The 16,518-nt window shown below is 38.6% G+C and overlaps 1 protein-coding gene across 15 annotated transcripts in view; it reads left to right on the forward strand.

The window, feature by feature from the left end:
• The window catches only part of TBC1D5 (TBC1 domain family member 5), a 606,671-nt gene that overhangs the window by 154,214 nt on the left and 435,939 nt on the right, over positions 1-16,518 (forward strand). For 7 of the 15 annotated variants that reach the window (XM_023207336.1, XM_023207339.1, XM_023207341.1 and 4 more), the window contains one exon: positions 14,091-14,290. The exons of the other annotated variants lie outside the window; for them this stretch is intronic. The gene's annotated coding sequence lies outside the window, so the exon portion shown is untranslated. The remainder of the gene's footprint in view (positions 1-14,090; positions 14,291-16,518) is intronic. 15 annotated transcript variants of the gene reach the window in all.

A 16,518-nucleotide genomic window follows, 5' to 3' on the forward strand; every position in this document is an offset into this window, starting at 1 on the left:
AGCGCAGTATTGGGGTGGGAGTTACCCGATTTTCCAGGTGTTGTGTGTCTCAGTTCCCCTGGCTAGGAAAAGGGACTCCCTTCCCCCTCGCGCTTCCCAGGTGAGGCGATGCCTCACCCTGCTTCAGCTCTCGCTGGTCAGGCTGCACCAGCTGACCCGCACGGATTGTCCGGCACTCCCGAGTGAGATAACCCCAGTACCTCAGTTGAAAATGCAGAGATCACCGGTCTTCTGTGTCGCTCGCGCTGGGAGATGGAGACTGGAGCTGTTCCTGTTCGGCCATCTTGCTCCGCCCCCCCCACCACATGGGTTTTGATACACATTACTGATAGGTATACTTAAAGGCATTGTCGTGTTGTATAAAGGTTATAGGCTGTGGAATGTCACAGGCCTGAGTTTAAATACCACTTATTAACTGTGTGATATTAAATAAGTTAGTTTACTTAACAATGCCTACATGAGAATAATGTTAATAATAATGTGGGGTTTTTCCCCCAGAGAGTTGTATGGGAATTAAATGAAATGACAAGTTTCTAAAACACAAAGCGGAATCTAGGATATCCTCCTCCACCCTCACCCCAACCCCAAGTATCATGGGCTAAGGAATTTATCTCATTAGGCATTGCTCACAAGGGCAGTTATAAGTTTAAAAGTTCGTTTTACATATTGGTAGCCTTTTGTTTCTTTATTTGATTTTTAGATGGAGTTTCACCCTTGTTGCCCAGGCTGGAGTGCAGTGTTGCGATCTCGGCTCACCACAACCTCTGCCTCCTGGGTTCAAGTGATTCTCCTGCCTCAGCCTCCCAAGTAGCTGGGATTACAGGCATGTGCCATCACACCTGGCTAATTTTGTATTTTTTAGTAGAGATGGGATTTCTCCATATTGGTCAGGCGATTGTGAACTCCCGACCTCAGGTGATCCACCTGCCTGGGCCTCCCAAAGTGCTGGGATCACAGGCATGAGCCAATGCACCTGGCCCATATTGGTAGTCTTTAGATGAGGGCATTTCTGAATGTTTCAATGAGAGGTAGTTGTTATTTCAATGATTATATAGGCTACCATGTTTAAAAGCAGCTACTGTTTTAGAATAGGTAACCAATCTGCAAGGCATTTTTCCTTCCAACATGTGTTTAGGAGATGGCCCAGAATTTATTCACTATGGGTGGTCCTGTAGGGAGGACTTGGGAAGGATATTCTCCTAAGTAGGATTACCAGTCTTCTTGAAATTCATCCTTGTAGGAGCATGGTAGTTAACCATGAATTTACTATCACCTCCTTATTCTGTTAACTTGGATAACATAATTAACTGTAAAGGCAAACACAAAAGATTTCAGGGATGATTTTTTTTAAAAGATTGACTTTGGACAAATTTTGTTTTTTGTTTTTTTTTTTCTGGTCTTTCAAATGTCCTAAGGGCTAGGTGCCGTATTTTGGCTTCTGCTCTTGGAGAGTAATAACCAGTTGACTTAGAGCTTTTACTGAATTTCCAGAATCCAAAACAGAAAATATTAAACTTAAAGGAAAAAAGTTATGACCACTTTTGGTTATAAAACCAAAAGTCTTGTCATGTTACATCATTTTTATGATTTCCCTCTCTTTTCATTTTACTGCTTTATAATAGTTTAACCTCATCAAACATTTTTCTTATGGAATTTTGAATATTATTATTTTTAAGCATTTTATTGCAATGAGACCATAGTAATCATCTTGCATGGAATCTTTAAATATTTGAAAGGTGTTTTTGAAGAATACCTTTAAAAATGATCCTTAGTAGCAAAACATGATATTAGCAATGTGAATTAATTCACCGCTGATTTATTGAGCTAGTAGACAGACTGAAACACTAGCATTAATAAACACTTGTGATCTTCCTGTATATATTTTACTAGTTTGTTGGAAACCTACTAAACAAGTTGTCAAAATGCAAACCTGACAATTCATTTGGTTTATTTACACCTATCACCTCCGTTGTTAACATGAGATGTTATGTGAATCATAGAGATCACAATTTGGCATCTTTTAAGAGCATATTCATTTGGAGATATGTTTAAGTTTGAAATACTGTTTAGAACAAGGAGACTTTCTCAACATCTCAAATACCTGTGGAATTAGTGGTAAGATCTATTTTTCTCAGCTTCACTTTAGTCAGTGAATTCAAATTATTTAATGTCATAAAAGTTAGCAAAATTAGAATTGATAGCATTCACTCGTTCCTTTACCTTTAACATACCTTATTTAGGTGTGCAAGATACTGAGGTAGGTTTGGGGGACATATAGTATCCTGCTTTTTTTCCCTGATCAACCTTTTCCTTATCCCCCTCATTCCCCTTTTATATCTTTTGAGATGGGAGAGTGCCCTTGACACCTTGGCAGGACTTGAGACAGGGGTGTGACTCGCTTACTTGGCCACCACCTTGCTCAAACCCCTTGCGGGAGGAGGAACATGCAGGCGAGTGATAGTTGGGGCTGGGGTGAGCACTTTTGGGCTCCTCTGGCCCCATGACAGGGTCTAGGGTTATGTTACAATTAATACTCTCTTTGCAGTTGCAATATGCAGACGGCTAAGTGTTAACCAGCCCAATGGAAAGTCAGGGTGACAGCATTTTATACACTGCCCTCTTTGTACCCGGGTTCTTGTTCAGCATCCAGGAAGAATCAAGTCACATGGACTTGAAGGATGCGGAGATTTTATTGAGTGATGGATGTGGCCCTTGGCGGAATGGGGAGTTGAAAAGGGAATAGGGTGGGAAGATAATCTTCCCCTGGAGTTCAGCTGCCCCCAGCCAAACTCCGACCATCCCCAGCCGAACTCCTCTTCGACCTTCAGATGCTTCTTCTCTTCTGTCCTCTTCTGCTGCACCTCTCTGCTCTTGTGTCAGTGGAGTTTGGGGGGTTTATGGGTACATGATGGTTGTGTGGTGGGCCAGGGTGGTTTTGGAAAAAGCAACATTTGGGCAGGAAAACAGGGATAACTGGTCTCATTTAGGGCTGTGGTTTCCAGGCTTGAGGGTGAGGCCTTTGCTGGGGAACATCCCTGTTTTACCCAGTACTTCCCTGCCTCCTGTCCGTATCACTTCCTAATGCCTAGATTAGAAACCTTGGAAATTTACTAAACTTACTTTTGTTATTTCTCTATGTACTACCATTTCTCTGTTCTTTTCTTTCTCAGTCCTCCATAGCCACAATTCTAGTTTGGTTATTGGTACCGCACCTGACCCTTAGAGCTGTCGTTCTCACTACGTTCCTGTTAATTATTCAGCCATTTTGAAATCCAGTTTAGATTTCCTTTATTTTTTGTGTGAGGGAGCTAATAGGCAGTGAGATCAATAAAGAAAGTGTAGTAGTAAAGTAAGTGATGGAAAGTGATAAGCCAAAAGCAGAAAAGATATATCTAAATTATTGAGTCATTTCAAGAGCTAACTTATCGTTTTGTCTCTGGTTTTAAGAAGTAAAGCAACCTCAGAATTCCATAATGACTTCGGACAGTGACTGCTTTTCATTGGTTTTCTTGTAGTACAAACAATTTTGGTTTGGTTTGAGTTTTTCTTTTTGTAGTTTGAACAAGATGGATTACAGTGTGTATTGGATAAAAGGTGACAGGTGATATTATAAAAAGGGAATAGATTTAAAAAAAAAGACCTCTGAAACAAATGTCATAGTATAAGGAGTAGCTAATGAGATGCAGAATAATAAGTCTGGAACTGAGAATTTAGAATACAAAACAAAGTTATGAACAGTGCTTAAAGTTTCCAGCTCATTTAATCCAAAATAATTTCTTCAAAAATCTTGTTTTTATTTTAGTTACAAGGACATACTTACAAGAATCCTTTAATATAAAATATACTTGTCTTTTTATTGTGTTGTGAAGAAGTCAGTTTTGAAAAGTCCCATGTCTTATGCCTACCACAGGAAATGAAAAAAGACTAATGTAAGCTTAAGGGAATTTTTCATCTCTTGGAGTCAAGTTGAATCTGCAGCCTCCTTAGGGAAACCATAGATCCTGAATTTTTCTCACTTCTCATGAGACAATTTGACTGGTCTTTAAGATAGGAACAAACCTCAAGTGCCCAAAGCAATTCTAAGAATTGATCCAGCCTCTTTTGGCCCATTTATTTAAATAGAGTGATGGACTGGGGTGGCGGTGGGGGGAATGACTAACTTATTTCTTATTTTAAGCTAAATTGAACTTGGTATCCAGAGCTTTAGCCTATATGGAACCAGGATATATAGAAGAGAGGTTACCTTGTTGGCATCAGGAGTAATACTGGAAGATACAATGTTTGAATTTCAAAAAAATTCTCCTTTTACATTATACATGCGTTAGTTTTTGTTCTACATGGAGCTTAGGGTAGTGTGGGATCTAATTTAGTACCAACTATGGTTAGTGGAAAATGACTGTGAGTATTTGGGACAAAAATATGTTACATACTAATATGAGATGAAGAGTCATTTTGGAAGTAAAGTTATGTTTTAATTATTAGAACACCTTGGAAGCATTTCATTTAATGTAAAAACCAGAGGGACAGATTTATGTCATTACTTTGGGGATATTTGACTCTATAAAAAGTTTGTAAAGTTGAAGAAATTTCATGAACAGAGTGGGTAATGATAATGTAAACCAAGTTTCCCATAATTACAATTCCTTTTAAATCAGTATAGCATGGTGTCATGGTTAAGACTAAATGGATGCTGGGGTCAGATTGCTTGGGTTCAAATCCCAGCTTTACCATTTGTTAGTTATAAGATGTTGGGTAAGTTAGTGTTTCTGAGTTTCTCTTATCTGTTTTTTTAGGGGAGGGGAGAGGGAAGAAGGGGAGGCATTAAATGAGATACTCCATATAAATGTCAATATCATAGTAAGCACGCAATAGATATTCTTTTTACTAAAGTCAATTTTCAAGGAATTTTTACTATCTTTGGCCTTTTATTCCCTAGCACGGTCATGATGTAAGTCATGGGGTAAAAACAAGCAAACTTGAGTGGGCATCTTTGTTTTAGAAGAATACAAGGAAGTACTATGCAATAATTTAAAAACTATAGCTGCCTACATATGACTTCACAGATAAGCCTTGAAAGAGTTACATCATGTTAAAATTTCAAAATTAAAAATTAAGTTCTGTTAACCTTGGGTGAAAGTTTAGAGTTTATAATTTGTTAGAATTTGTAAGTCACCAGAACATTATTGCCAGACCTGACTTAGTGTGCCAGTAGATCAGGTTAATGGGAGCTGTCAGATCAGCAGTATTCCATAGTGACAGTTGTGGTTCATGCAGAGGGAAAAGTGGACATCCTTTTAATGTTTTGAGTGATTGGCAGTGTTGGGAAATATGGTAGACATTTTCTCTCCTGAATACTGCTTTGGTACCCGTGTATGTTAGTGCCCACTGGCATCACCAAGCAGGGCTGTATGTAAGCTTTTATTCTTTCCTTCTTTTTTTTTTTGGGACGGAGTCTCACATTGTTGCCCGGGCTGGAGTGCAGTGGCACCTTCTCTGCTTACTGCAGCCTCTGCCTTCTGGGCTCAAGTGATTATCCTGCCTCAGCCTCCTGAGTAGCTGGGATTTCAGGCGCCCACCACCAAACCCAGCTGATTTTTTGTGTTTTTTATAGAGACAGGATTTCATTGTGTTGGTCAGGCTGGTCTTGAACTCCTGACCTTCTGATCTGCCTGCCTCAGCCTCCCAAAGTGCTGTAATTACAGGCGTGAGCCACCACACCTGGCCGCTTTTATTCTTTAAAAAAATTTTTTCTTTGATAATTCTTATTATATTAGACCCTCTTATGTATAACTTCTGCAACAAGATTTTCCTATGAACCATTCATCTCTCTTAACATTTCTATGTCTTCTAGTATGTATACTAATAAATAACTTACTCAGTAAAGGAGTAAATGAGTTATATATTATCAATAAATGAGTCTTTAATCAGAAAAGTAAATTCTGTATTAAGGAAAATCAAATTTGGTGGAGGCGTTTTATGTATAGTTAAAACTGCTTTTGTTTAATCATTCCTTTTTTTTAATTGAGAAGGAACATTGGAAGTGTTGCTCAGAGAAATATCTGAAATTTTCATATTAAGTTGGGTTCATTTTAATTTGTTCAACAAATAATTTGCAAGTTATGTGGCTAAAGAATGCAAAGTGGTTTTAGTTGGTACATGTATTTTTAGAAAGCTGGAAAAGTGGCTGGGCGCGGTGGCTCACGTCTGTAATCCCAGCACTGTGGGAGGCCAAGGCAGGCGGATCACGAGGTCAGGAGTTCAAGACCAGCCTAGCCAACATGGTGAAACCCTGTCTCTACTTAAAATACAAAAAATTACCTGGGTGTGATGGGGTCACCTGTAATCCCAGCTACTCAGGAGGCTGAGGCAGGAGAATTGCTTGAACTCGGGAGGCAGAGGTTGCAGGGAGCCGAGATTGTGCCACTGCGCTCCAGCCCGGGCGACAGTGCGAGACTGTCTCCGGAAAAAAAAAAAAAAAGCTGGAAAAGTATTCTCTTCCACTACCGTATCAGAATGTTTGGGAGAGTCTGATTGTGAATCTCCATTTTAATAAGCTTCTCAAGTGATTTTTAATATGCACACTAAAGTTTTAGGACCACTGCTGAATTCCCTACTGATGGCTTTTAGGCTATTGGCTCCTGACTTTTCTGATGGAACCCCTTTTTTCCCCACATGGGGAAAGGATGGAGGTAAGCTGTTCCTGATGACCTGCCATTCTCTAGACCATGAAATTTTCAAAGCTTACAGATCAGCCTTAGAACAATGAGATCTGTGAATAGCCTTCTGCTCTAAGTCTTTCCTCAGCTGGCACTCCTATGGTAGAGGAACATGTGACATTAATAGTGATGTACAAGCCCATGTATCGTGTCAGAATCTTCACTTAACATTTTCAAACATGTTAACACGGCCGGGCACGGTGGCTCAAACCTGTAATCCCAGCACTTTGGGAGGCCGAGACGGGCAGATCACGAGGTCAGGAGATCGAGACCATCCTGGCTAACACGGTGAAACCCCGTCTCTACTAAAAAAAATACAAAAATCTAGCCGGGCGAGGTGGCAGGCACCTGTAGTCCCAGCTACTCAGGAGGCTGAGGCAGGAGAATGGCGTAAACCTGGGAGGTGGAGCTTGCAGTGAGCTGAGATCCCACCACTGCACTCCAGCCTGGGCGACAGAGCAAGACTCTGTCTCAAAAAAAAAAAAACAAAAACAAAAAAACAAAAAAAAGTTAACACTTCTAGCAAGGTAGGAATTACCAGTGAGGAAATATTGCCAGTAGGAAATACTGGCCAGGATTGTAACTAAGGTTGATTTATTTTAAAGCTCAGACTCTTGACAGTACACATGCCATCCTACTTTTTAGTGGAAAGGGCTTGGGGTGTGGGTTCAGGGAGTCTTAAATTGGAAGTATGACTTTATCACTTACTTGCTTTTCTAACGACTTTATACTTCCCTAACTTCAGTGTCCTCGTCTGAAAAATGGGCTTGATAATTCTTACATTTTAAGATTACTGTGAAGATTGATGACCTAAAGCATATTTTTAGAGTGCTTAGTATAGCTCTGTCCCAGAGTAGGCATTTCAATAAATGGTGACTCTTATTCAGCATTTAAGATAAGACATAAAATGCAAATATGCCCCATGGAGTTAACCAATTTTAGGCTAAATGAGTTTGCCAGATTATAAAATATCATATGCTTTTTTGTTGTAGTATGATAGCTAGAAACTAGGAAGTTATTGGATGTGTGAAGAGATTTTCATTTGGGAAGAGAATATGGGCCTCCATTTTCTTTTAGGCTACCCATATCCTGGCAAATTCTAAATTTATTTCTACCCCAGTGTATTTGGGTTCTCTAGAGGGACAGAACTAATGGAATAAATATATATGTAAAGGGGAGTTTTTTAAGTATTAACTCAAATGATCACAAGCTCCCACAATAGGCCACTTGCATGCTGAGGAGCAAGAAGAGCTAGTTCGAATTCCAAAATTAAGAACTTGGAGTCCGATGTTCAAGGGCAGGAAGCATCTAGCATGAGAGAAAGATGTAGGCTGGTAGGCTAGGCCAGTCTCTCTTTTCACACTTTTCTGCCTTCTTATATTCTAGCTGCACTGCAGCTGATTAGGTTGTGCCCACCCAGATTAAGGGTGGGTCTGCCTTTCCCAGCCCACTGCCTCAAATGGTGGATCTCCACAGGCCCCACATCATTGGACCCCTAGAAATTTTACTGAAGTAGAAGGTCCCTGAATTTTGATCAGATTTATTTCCCATCCTCTGACACGCAGATGTCTCACCAGTAAGTCCAGTGTGTTTGCTACTTCTTTCTCACTGGATCCAGTGAGCATAATGTCACCAATGTAATGGACCAGTATGTTATCTTGTGGAAGAAAAAGCCGTCAAGATCTCTCTGAATAAGATTATGACACAAAGCCAAAGAGCTGATATACCCCTGAGTATATCAGGACAGTAAAGGTATATTGCTGGCCTTGCCAGCTGAAGGCAGATTGCTTCTGGTGGGCCTTATGAACAGGAATGGAGAAAAAGGCATTTGCCAAGTCAATGGCTGCATATCAGGTACCAGGAGATAACGTCAGTTTGCTCAAGCAATGAAACCACATCTGGTACAGCAGCTGCATTTGGAGCCACTACTTGGTTAAGCTTATGATAATCCACTGTCATTCTCCAAGATCTATTTGTCTTCTGCATAGGCCAAATGGGAGAGTTGAATGGGGATGTGGTGGGAATCACCACCCCTGTGTCTTTCAAGTCCTTGATGATGGCAGTAATCTCCACAATCCCTCCAAGGATGTGATATTATTTTTGTTTACTATTTTTCTAGGTAGAGCAGCTCTAATGGCTTCCATTTGGCCTTTTTCCCACCATAATAGCCCTCCCTATACCAGTCAGCCAATGTGGGGGTTCAGCCAGCTGCTAAGTTTGCCTATGCCAATTATGCATTCTGGCACTGGGGACACGACCACAGGCTGAGTCATGGGACCCACTGGACCCACTGTAAGTTGGACTTGAGCTAAAACTCCAATAATTACCTGACTTCCAAAAGCCCCTACTTTAACTGGAGGACCACAAGGAAGTTTTGGGTCCCTGGAATCAATGTGCGCTCAGTGCCAGTGTCCAGTAGTCCTCCGAAATGTCTGATCATTTCTCTTTCCCCATTGCACGGTTACCCTGGTAAAAGGCCAGAGGTCTCCTTGGGGAAGGATTTGAGAAAGATTCACTGCATAAATTGTCGGTAATATAGTGGGGTCCTTCCTCAGAGGGACCTAGCCTTGCCTTCATTCAAGGGTTTCTGGGTCTGTAAACTGGCTCAATCCTGGAAATTAATTGAGGGGCCATGATTCTCTGGGTTTTTTTATTTTTTTTTTTATTTTTGAAACGGATCCTTGCTCTGTGGCCCAGGCTGGAGCGCAGTGGTGCGATCTCGGCTCACTTCAAGCTCCGCCTCCTGGGTTGACGCCATTCTCCTGCCTCAGCCTCCCAAGTAGCTGGGACTATAGGTGCCCGCCACCACGCCCAGCTAATTTTTTGTATTTTTAGTAGAGACAGGATTTCACCATGTTAGCCAGGATGGTCTCGATCTCCTGACCTCATGATCTGCCCACCTTGGCCTTCCAAAGTGCTGGGATTACAGGTGTGAACCACCGTGCCTGGCCCGATTCTCTGTTTTTATAATTCAAGTTAGTCTTTTGCCCATTTGTCCTAAAAGTTTTCTGCTTGTATAAATTAAGTAGGAATGCAGTAGGCTTCCTATCAGTTTCACTTCTAGGAACACCATGATTAATTAGCCAGTGCCAAAGCTCTATATGAATCAGACTATTCTGATTGCTGCTTTGCCACTGCTGTCCACTTTGCCTTTGACGGTTGTGTGCCACCACTTGGCCCCTGCCATCTAGGGATCCAACTGTTCCCATTGTATTTAAATATTTGTAGTTGAGTGATTGTGGTTCCCACTGTTAGATCTGACTTATAGAGAAGAGCAATTATAGGGCTCTTCAAAGATACAGGTGCTGCCCTCACAAATCTGTTTCATAAGGCATTGGTCAAGGGTGTATCTTCTGGACCCTCCCAGTTGGGATGAGTAGATCTAAAGTGACTAATCCATTCTACCATACCAGTCTTCCTAGGCCTTTAGATTGCTTCCTCTACATTAAAACAAGGGAGATCAGGTATTTCCAATTTGCTCATACAAATTGGTCCATCTTTTAATCCATATTTCAGCCAACCAAGCAAATAAACCACTAGAACCTTTTTTTTTTAACTCCCCTAGCTGCAACACTAAATACAGAGTCCCTACTTAGTGAGCCCAAATCGATAAATTCAGCCTGATCTAACTCTGTGTTCCTTCCACCATTATCCTACACCCTTAAGGTACATTCCCATGCCTGTTCTCCAGATTTCTGTTTACATAAACTGGAACACTCAAACAGTTCTTTTTGAGTGTAGCATACTTCCTCATGGGTCACACTCTCAACCTCACCTCTGGTGCCTGGTGGGACTTTAGTTATAGGTCTAGAAGCAAACAGGGATGTTGGGGCTGGAGGATGGGTGCTGATCTCACCACTGCTTTTGGACCTTTGCACTTGCTGTGCCCCATACTAGAATACTTCCCATACCTTTCAGATCCCATTTCAAATGGCCTTTCTTAGACCTTTGCTGATCTCTGGGCCGTATCACATCTCCTTTTGTAAAATCTCGTGGCTCCTTCTCCCCATATTTTAAAATAGCATTTATCTGTTTGCAGGTAGGTATTCACATGGTTATTGGATGCTGTCTGTCTCCCCAAGTAAAATGTAAGTTCTATGAGGGCAGAGACAATTTCAGTGCCTACAAAGGTTTAGAATGGCCCTGACAGTAGACAACAAATATTAAATGACTGAAATGCCTAATGGGGCAATTAAAATAGAAAGTGATTAATTTTAAAGTGTATTAGTCTGTTTTCACGCTGTTGATAAAGACATACCCAAGACTGGGCAATTTACAAAAAATGAAGTTTATTGGACTTGCAGTTCCACGTGGCTGGGGAGGCCTCATAATCGTGGTGGAAGGTGAAAGGTGTGTCTCACATGGCGGCAGACAAGAGACAAGATCTTGTGCGGGGAGACTCTTGTTTTAAAACCATCAGATCTTGTGAGACTTAATCACTATCACAAGAACAGCACGGGAAAGACCTGCCCTGATGATTCAGTTACCTTCCGCTAGGTCCCTCCCACAGCACATGGGAATTCAAGATGAGATTTGGGTTAGGACACAGCCAAACCATGTCATAAAGTGTGCTAAGTATATATGAGATCACAGTGTTGGCATGTTAAGCATTGTTATTTGGGGATTCTTAAGTTGTTGTAGCATTGATTTGATAAGCTCTTGAAGCCAGGAGCTTGAGACCAGCTTGAGCAACCAAGTGAGACCCCCATGTCTACAAAAAGAATAAAAGCATAAGTAGTATTTTGAATTACCCACTACAGCTTAAAATCTTCTCAGAACTTCATTGTATTGTACTTGAATAAACTTTACAATAAAAACTTTTCCCTTTTGTTGAATCTGCACAATATTTGAAGTTTATAATCCAAAAAGGTGATCACTGGTTATATACAAATTTATGTTTACTATATGGAATGTGTTTATTTTAGTTGTCTGAGGCATAAAATCTTTAAAATTTTTCCAACTTTGTTAAGACAAGAAATCATGGATATTTTAGTAGGTTCCTTAGCTCTTATGGAAGTTAGAAATCAAGAATGTTTAAGTAATATTGAGATTATGCTTTTATGTTGACTTTTTATGTTTGGGCAGTTATTTACTTACTACTAGTCTGTATTGTTGGCAGATTGAAGTGTATTTGTGAGAACTCCTAAGACTTTAATATTTTATTGAAAATTGGTTTCATGCTGTTGTTTACATTTTAAAATTAGTGCTCTCAATAAGATTTTGGTTTTCATCTATCCTGAATTCTCCCTAGGAGTGCACAACTTCAAAAAAAGAGGCACAGTCAGCAGAAAAAAGAGGTGGTCTGAGCATTTGTGTGTTGAATATGCATGTTAATTAGGAAAAAAATTAGGAAAATATGAAAACAGATGTTACATAAATTATTGCAGTCCCAGGGCAGCAGTAACTTATACACTGACAATAAGTTTTATATGTGCATGTGTATATCTATTTCTAGATTTCACAATATTTATGTAATTCCTAAGAGAATAGCTAGTAAAAGAACTGGTATATCCTTTCAGTGAGACTATGGTAAATATTCCTTCTGCATATGGATTTCTGAGAAAGTTTAGTTGTTTCATATAGTCTTACTGTAGAGATTTTTTTTGTGTTTGCTAATTCTGCCCATAGTGTTCTCTTTTTTTTTTTCTTCTCCTTTCTTGGTTTCTTTGATGGTAGGTATCTCAATTTGTTCTTTTGTTGGCTATATCCTGTCACAACAAGAAGGTTAATTAAGGATCTTGGCAGTGTAAGAAACTGAAAATTGGCCTAAAATAAAAAATTGGTCTAAAGTATGTATTTAGAAATAAAACACGTTACAACTACTCAGGACATTGATTGTAGTGTTACTTTTTCTTCTTGTTACCGTTACACTTTCTGAAGAAATAGCCATCATTCTCTGAATAGTAGTGACATAGTACTATGACAATATATATTGGTACTTAAATGCAGATTTCATCAAATACACATATGTTGGAATAGTTGAAAGCTATTTGAATATCTTTTATTCTAAACAGGCATCCGAAGGGAATAAAAGTGGTCTGTATTTTTACAAAAGAAAGATGAGAAATAGTCATGCTTTGTTTTAGTGGTATAGCAATTTTTAGTTCAACCATACACGAAAAAATGTGAATATAGCACTGTGCAAGGAGCAGCTGATGATATTTAGATATTTTCCATATGTGTAATATAATTTAGGAAAATATTGTTTGTTACTTTTCAAATTAGATTGAAAGTTAATATAAGAAAATGCAGCATCACAATGTAATGCACAATTCTCTTCACCAAACCGACACACAAATAGAGCATGAATTGTATTCAATAAAATGAGTATATCTAAAAGGACAAAAAACCATTTCTGGAAATCCTGTTTCCAGAAGAGTGACTTTTGTTACTTGATTTTAGTAGCATGTGATACTAAAATGTGTTTGAAATAGTTTATATTGAATCTCAGTAAATTTCAGTTGGAATCTGTTGTCAGGTTTTTCAGTTTCATGTTATTGATTATGTTTTACATTATATTAGCTAACTGCTGCTATCTTTTTATATGTGTGCCGGGCCACCAGTAAGCTCTTAACAGGTTGTTGAACCTTAAGAACTAATAGAGAATGAAATCTAGAGGAAGTTGATAATATGTTTAGTAATTTTTTATTATTAAGAGGTTCTTTACTTAAATTTGGATAGCCTAGTTAAGAAATTTAGTTGTTAATCTTACAGATTTTATGTAAATATATCTATGTGTATGATTATTTATGGAGGTGTATTACTGAAGATGAAAAAAGTTTTTCCTTTAGAAAAAGGCTGTGAAAATTAATTTTAACACCTAAATAATATTCACTTGTCATCACTGATGCATCTGTATTCTAATTTTACATTTTATTAATGCTTTAGAATCCATTTTCAATGGAATTATTTTTACATTTGTTTTCAAATGTCAAACTTCCATTTTTATATTATGTGATTTTAAAATGTGATATTATTTTACTACGTGTTAGAGTAGTATGTTCCTTATTTCAACACTTTTTTGCCATTTCAGTGCAAAGTTAAATGAATTAGAGGTGATTGTTTTATAGTGAAACTTACTGTTTTTGTATTATATATGTAAAATGCCATTTATTTTTGGTATTATAAAATGCCTCCCTTTCTTCCAGGACTTAAAAATAGGTGAAGGAAAGAGTGATGGATGAGTAGGCTAATATTTGTCCTCTAAGAACTTAAAATACTTTGATAGGAATTCTTTTTAGCCTGCTTTTTGTATGGTATTGTTTGATATGATTTAGGGTTTGATATGATTTAGGGTTATAATTTATGATTTGATATGATTTAGGGTTTCTCCTGGGATAGGAGCATTTGAAGCTATTTTGTTTATTTTTCTAGGGAGATGCTGTTTTTCCAGCAGTTAAAAGAGAACTTAGCTTGTCTCTGTTTCTTGATTCCTCTTCAATTTCTGTTTGCAAACCAAGACTTGTGTTTGGAGAACTTTGTTGTACTGAGCCTAAGTCATTTTTGATCTATAACAAGAACATGCATTTTCACATGTCAACCGGATTTGTGGACCAGTAAAGTTCTCCCCAAAGGTAAGCATATATTTTTTCAAAATATACATTTTAAAATAGAATACTCTCAATGCCCTTACCATAGTAATGCGTTCCATAGATTTTTGTATAAAAAAAAGTATGTGTGCTTGGGTACTTCTTGGGTACCAAATTTAGATTGAAGAGTCCTTCAGGGAATAGTGTTGGCCAGCCAACACAGTTACTCAGTTTCCTGATCTGTTTCTGTCCTGCCTCCTACTTTTAGTCACCAGTTTCCATTCTTTCCCTTTTGTCCATTGTTTTTCTTCTCAGTTAGCTGAGTCTTCAGGGTGTCTTTTAGAAGTGTTTTCCCACCAGCAGACTTCAGCATTTTCCTTAGGGAATACTTTTTGTATCCATAGACCTTTTATTTTCTTTTCTCTACTCCCTACTCCCCCACCATTTCTTACAGAAGTAGGAAACTAGAATGATTGAACTTAGAGTTGGAGGTATATCGGATAACATTCACAATTTTTTCCCTTATTACAACCCGTAGTGAGGAATAAAATGTACATTTATGAGCCGAGTCCTATAGGTATAAATGAAACTGAAACAAAAGCTTAATTCTTACTCCAACTACCTGGGATGTGCTGTATGCTATATTATATGATATTCTTTGTATATTTTATTTAGTGCTTCCTGGTATGTGACTTATGCAGTTTCAGAATCCCAGCTTTAGATCACGTGAATGTTTGCTCATCACTGATTTGTTGGGAGAGTAAAATAAATGAGATAGTTTCTCTTCTGCCTCAGTGAAGCTGCCTTTTTCCTTGTCTCTTCTGTGCTTCTCATCTCTTTCCCCATTCAATATAGACTATCAAATGACTTAGTGAGAGAACTGGGTAATTGCTGGGAAACACCACAGTCCTTACTGGGTTCTTTTATAGTAAGAACATAGGCACAGGTACTGAGATCTCAGAATTTTAAAGGAGAATAAATTTTTGATATAATCATGTCTTTATAGTAAGGTGTATATTTCTTTATCCTCTTCTTGTTTGTTTTGTCTGTCTAAATTGTATGTGCATCCAGATGCCCTCAAATCATCCTTGGTTTGAAACATGTTTAACTTTTTACATCCCGAATATCAAGTTAGAATAACCCAGGTCCTTTCCCAAAGTGGTCTCTTCTAGTACCCATTCCCATTTTATTTAACATTTGTATCTTTTTAATAAGTTGAAGGCATTTTTTCCTGATATATAAAAGTAATATTTTTATTAAAAAGTTTGGTAAATGTAGAAAAACATAAAGAGGATAAAAATTGTCCCTAATCCTGGCTGGGCATGGTGGCTCACACCTGTAATCCCAGCACTTTGGGAGGCTGAGGTGAACAGATTGCTTGAGCTCAGGAGTTGGAGACACAGCCTGGGCAACATAGCAAATCCCCATCTCAGTGGCTCACGCCTGTAATCCCAGCACTTTGGGAGGCTGAGGCAGGTGAATCACAAGGTCAGGAGCTCGAGACCATCCTGGACAACATGGTGAAACCATGTCTCTACTAAAAATACAAAAAACTAGCCTGCAGTCGTGGCGGTCACCTGTAATCCCAGCTACTCGTGAGGCTGAGGCAGGAGAATCGCTTGAACCCGGGAAGCGGAGGTTGCAGTGAGCTGAGATCGTGCCACTGCACGATTTATTTATTTTGAGACAGCCTTGCATCTCAAAATAAATAAATAAGTCAACTTAAAAAATTAAAAAAAATTATTTTGAATCCTATCATACAGAGATGAACTGATACACCATTTTAAAAATGAAGTTTATTACATTTAATTTTACTTGAATTTAACAGGAAATAAAAAAACCCTGAAATGAAGCTTAAAGAATTATTGAACCTCATATACGTCCCCCTGCCCCAAAAAAAAAACTCCATAAATACTAGTTTCTAAGAACCTTCCAAAGTTAAATAACATTATGAACATCTTTGGAAATCTTTACTCTGGAAATAAGAAAATAGAAAGAGTGAACTGAAAGCAGAATATCTTTTATGTTAACATAATCGATTGAGATGAAATTTGTGTAACACAGAATTCACCATTTTGAAGTGAACAGTTCCGTGGCATTGAGTACATTGACAGTGTTGTGCAACCTTCTACCTCTATCGAGTTCAGAACATTTCCATCATGCCAAAGTAAAGTACCTTACCCATTTAGCAGTTTGTCTTCATTCTGCCTTAGCCCTAGGCTCTGACATCCATCAGTCTGCATTCTGTCTCTATGGATTTATGTGTTCTGTAT

This window comes from Piliocolobus tephrosceles, chromosome 2, assembly GCF_002776525.5.
Source record: "Piliocolobus tephrosceles isolate RC106 chromosome 2, ASM277652v3, whole genome shotgun sequence".
Classification (NCBI taxonomy): domain Eukaryota; kingdom Metazoa; phylum Chordata; class Mammalia; order Primates; family Cercopithecidae; genus Piliocolobus; species Piliocolobus tephrosceles.